Source organism: Macaca mulatta, chromosome 11 (genome assembly GCF_049350105.2).
Source record: "Macaca mulatta isolate MMU2019108-1 chromosome 11, T2T-MMU8v2.0, whole genome shotgun sequence".
In the NCBI taxonomy this organism is placed as follows: Eukaryota; Metazoa; Chordata; class Mammalia; order Primates; family Cercopithecidae; genus Macaca; species Macaca mulatta.
This window is the reverse complement of record NC_133416.1, coordinates 97,034,651-97,039,357: the sequence shown is the minus strand read 5'-3', so window position 1 is coordinate 97,039,357 and position 4,707 is coordinate 97,034,651. Positions and strand designations below refer to the sequence as shown.

General features: G+C 42.5%; 2 pseudogenes; both read right to left on the bottom strand.

Annotated features, from left to right (window-relative positions):
* Positions 1–2,190: 2,190 nt before the first annotated feature.
* LOC114671155 (U6 spliceosomal RNA) lies at positions 2,191–2,284 on the bottom strand (annotated as a pseudogene).
* Positions 2,285–2,607: 323 nt separating this feature from the next.
* LOC714008 (large ribosomal subunit protein uL2m pseudogene) lies at positions 2,608–3,430 on the bottom strand (annotated as a pseudogene).
* Positions 3,431–4,707: the final 1,277 nt, after the last annotated feature.

The window sequence follows — 4,707 nt, the reverse complement described above, 5'->3', positions numbered from 1 at the left end:
TTTCTCTCAGAGTAGAAACCAAAGTCCTTCCAATGATCTCCAGAACCCATATGATCTGCCTTCCCTTTACCACTGTAATCTTAACTCCTACCTCTCTCTCCCTACCCCCACCATGTCCCACCCACACTGGCCTCCTTGACATCCCTAGAACATGTCAGTCATGCTCCTACCTAAGGATTTTGGCACTGGATGTTTTCACTGCTTTGGAACCCAGATATTTATGTCACTAATTGCATCATCTCCAAGTCTTTGGTCAGAGAGTAAGAGGCCTACTCTGATAATTCTATTTAAAATAGCAACTGACCTCTGGATGCCTAATCCCCCTACATTTCCTCTAGCATTCATGACTTTCTAATGTATAAATAATATAATATATAATGTCTATTGCCCCCTGCTAGGTTATGAGCTCCAAAGAGGGCAAAGGTCTTTTTTTGTTTACTCATGTTTTTACATTATTTATTCATGTATCTATTTTGTTATTGTTTTGTTTTCAATTTTTATTGTGCTTAAATATAAGATATACTATCTTAACCATTTTTAATGTACAGTTCAGTGATATTAAGAACAGTTGTGGCTGGGTGCAGTGGCTCATGCCTGTAATCCTAGCACTTTGGGAGGCTGAGGTGAGAGGATCACTTGAGGTCAGTTCAAAACCAGCCTGCTAACATGGTGAAACCTCCTCTCTACTAAAAATACTAAAAAAAAAAAAAAATAGCCGGGTATGGTGGCCGTTGCCTGTAATCACAGCTACTCAGGAGGCTGGGGTACGAGAATCACTTGAACCCAGGAGGCAGAGGTTGCAATGAGCCGAGATCATGCCACTGCACTCCAGCCTGGGCAACAGAGCGAGATTACATCTCAAAAACAAAACAAAACAAAACAAAACAAAGCAAAGCAAACAGTTATATTGTTGTGCAATCACCATCACCATCCATCTCCCGAACTCTTTATCTTATAAAACTGAAATGCTAGAGTCATTAACAAATAACTCCCCATTCCCATTCACTCGTATTTTATTATTGTAGCACCTAGAAGTGTTTACTACATTGGTACTTAACAAATTTTTGATGATTAAATGAATGAATGCCTCTTGTAAAACTTCAAATATCATCTCCTTAGGGAAAATTTCCAAATTTATAACTTAAGTGCATAGATTTTATTTCAGATCCTCTGTTTTATATAAATTATTCCCTTCTCTCTACTGTTTGAAGCATTAGCTATGCTTATTGCACATGTGTAATCTCCAGTATCATTAACATGTAATCTTAGACATAGCAAATGTTTACTGTTAGACACTGAGGACCACTAGAGAGGGTAGGGACAGAGGGAGGGGGACAAATGTTGAAAAACTAACTATTGGGTACTATGCTCAGTACCTAGATGATGGGATCAATCATACCTCAAACCTCAGCATAAATATACCCATGTAATAAACCTGAGCATATACACCCTGAATTTAAAATAAAAGTTGAAATTATTTTTTAAAAGTCCAATAACAGAACAAATGAATGAATCCCAGAGCCATGAACATTGGGTCTCCCCCACCTCCTAAACCAATCCCTCATGTTTTAGCTCCTCCTCTGTGGTCCCAAGTTGGCCAATATGTGTTAAAGCCAAGAGGCTCTGAATAGGAAGGACATAGGTGGCATTTTAGGAAATGCATAGAACTATGTTTTCAATAGCATAAACAACAAGTTTTTTTTTAAGTTTTAAATAATGCATACTAATTATGCATAAAATTTAATTGATGCATATTAATTGCATATATTTATGAGATACAATGTAATGTTTTGATTGCACGTGTATACATTGTGTAATGACCAAATCAGGGTAATTAACATGGCCATCACTGTTAACGTTTATCACTTCTTTGTGATAAGAACATTCAAAAACCTCTCTTTTAGCTACTTTATTGTCATCTCATCTAGTATGCAAAAGAACTTGAGAACTTATTCCTCCTATCTAACTGTAAATGTGTACACTTGACCACCACTCTGATCATCTCCTTCCTACCCTCCCCATCCTCTGGTAACCACTATTCTCTTCTCTACTTCAACGAGAACAACTTTTTTAGATTTCAAAAATGAATGAAAGTATGTAATGTTTGTCTTTCTGTGCCTGGCTTATTTCACTTAACATATTGCCCTCCAGGCTTCTCCATGTTGCTGTAAATGACAGCATTTCATTCTTTTAAAAATATAACACTTCACGAATTTGCATGTCATCCATACTAATCTTCTCTGTACCATTCCAATTTTAGTATATGTGCTGCTGAAGTGAGCATGACAAAAACCAAGGTTTAACATGAAATATTAATGGCTTTATTTTAAGTGCCTTGAGGGCCAGTGAAAGAGAAAAGATGGGAAGAAGGAGAATCTAATCACTATACTCCTATTGGAAACTTGGGGTAAAACAACAAGTTTCTAAGATTTCCAGCTGCTCAGGAACCTGCTAGTGCTCTTTTTTTTTCTTTTTCAGGGGAGGGGGGCATAATATTACAGTACAGGTATATCAGCTTTGGGCAGCAGCAGAAGGCAGTTTCACATAACTCTTCATGAATGGTAGTGGCCAAATCTTTCGGCCAGCCCAGCACCCCTTGCGGTGCCATAGCCCACTGGAAGGCTTCTTGCCCAGTCAGTGGTTGTGACCTGCCCTGCCAGTGACCTGTTTGTTATGATCAGTGTTGGATACTTAGCCTACTGTTGCTATGCATGTTTCCAGCACCTGCATCTGCCTCTTAGAGGGCAGCTGGATAATGGCTGTGCCATTCACCTTCCACAGTAGCACACCGCATGTCCCTGCAGCTCGGATATACTGGGCGCCCTGGCCTCACTCACTTTCCATGCTGTTGATGAGGGTCGCCAAAGGCAGAGTCCCAAGTGGATGCGCATCCCCTTCCTGAGCAGCAACTGCCATTCGGCCTATGTGGTTAGAGTTCAGGATGGTATCTCCAGCCTGCTTGTTTTCTATGGCGATGATCCAGTGTTTCTGGCTGCCCCAGCAGCCAGAGCTATGTCTGTTGACCTACAGGGATCACAGTGGACTTGGATAACCTTCTCCTCAAAGGGTCCTGATTTGGTCTCTTCCTCAGGCCAGAAACACAAAAGTCAATCATGCAATAATGTTGCTTGTGGCCCCTGCCAATACCATGCACCCGGATCTGGCCTGTGTGATCTTCACCCCCAGACTTCTTCATCTTCACTGGTTTAATGGTGTACTTGGTATGACTCTTTCAAGACACAAAGTTGGCACTAAGGGCCATAGAAGTAAGGATTTGGTGGCAGGGGAGCAACATCAAGGCAGAGGGCCATTGGAAGAGGGCATTGTTCATCACCTGGGAGGCAGGGAACAGACTTGGGACAGGAGTGGCAATGGTCGGGGGTGCCAGGCTCAGAGAATGCAGAGTACAGGTCAGTGCCCACAGGATCATCAGGGTAGCCGGGTCTCAACACACTCCTGCTAGTCCTCTTGAGAGAAAATATTGAAATAGAAAACCTATGAAACCACAGTGAATACCCTTCCACCAAAAGAAAAGGGAAGATGCCCTTTTCTTTAGATCCCACTTGAAGTAGGATAAGGTCAAGATGCATAGAATCCTATTTATACCTAGAATTAATAAGGAAGAAGAAAACGTTTAGGGAGACATATGATTGTGTCACTCAAATTCGCTTCTACCCGTCCTTTAGGAAATGCTTCAGATTCTTTGGCAGGATGCCTGTAAGCTAAGAGGCAGACTAACAGTGGGATCCTAAAACAGAGCTGTGAGCACTGGTGGGGGGAAACCCCTCCACACCTCTCTGAGAGCAGCAGTGGTAGCAGCTGCAGTGAGAGGAGGGTGGATAGACGGAAGCCAATTGAGCAGGGGGAGGAGAGTGGAGAGTGACAGTGCAGCAGGAGCAGATCTTTGACAGCCAAGTAGAGAGAGCATGAGCAAGGGGACATGGGAGGGCTTAGAGGTCCAGGGGCTTAAATAGTCTGATTTTTAAGTTAAACCCTAGAAGCTCTTATTTATCCTCCCCTGCCCTACAGGGCTATTATTCCCAAGAAAGGGGAGGCACAATTAGAGACACAAACTCAGTGTCTCTCTTTTTTTTTTTTTTTTGATGGAGTTTCACTCTTGTTGCCCAGGCTGGAGTGCAATGGGGCGATCTCAGCTCACTGCAAACTCCGCCTCCCAGGTTCAAGCGATTCTCCTGCCTCAGCCTCCCTAGTAGCTGGGATTACAGGCGCCCACCATCATGCCTGGCTAATTTTTTCTGTTGTTTTTTTTTAGTAGAGATGGGGTTTCATCATGTTGGCTAGGCTGGTCTCGAACTCCTGACCTCAGGTGATCCAACCGCCTCGGCCTCCCAAAGTGCTAGGATTACAGGCATGAGCCACTGCACCCGGCCTGGACTATCTCTTCTTTGAATCAAAGTTTCAGCCACAAAATGGATCACAGAAGTTCTGTGTGTCCTCACTCACAGATATTCTGTATTCCAAAATTGCACACTGGTTGAATTTTTCATCAAGCTGCAGGTTAAACCTCTCAATAAGTTTAGATCTGAAAAGTTGAAACTAATTTCTAGTGGCTGTTGAACAAAAGTAAAACTGTCTCCTTCACATCCCAGACCCTTGTTCCTCTCCCAGTGCCTCTATTTTTAAACACGTCTGTTGTTATATCTAGATGAAAAGCTGTAGGATCGGGGAGGGTAAGGGAGTAGGAAA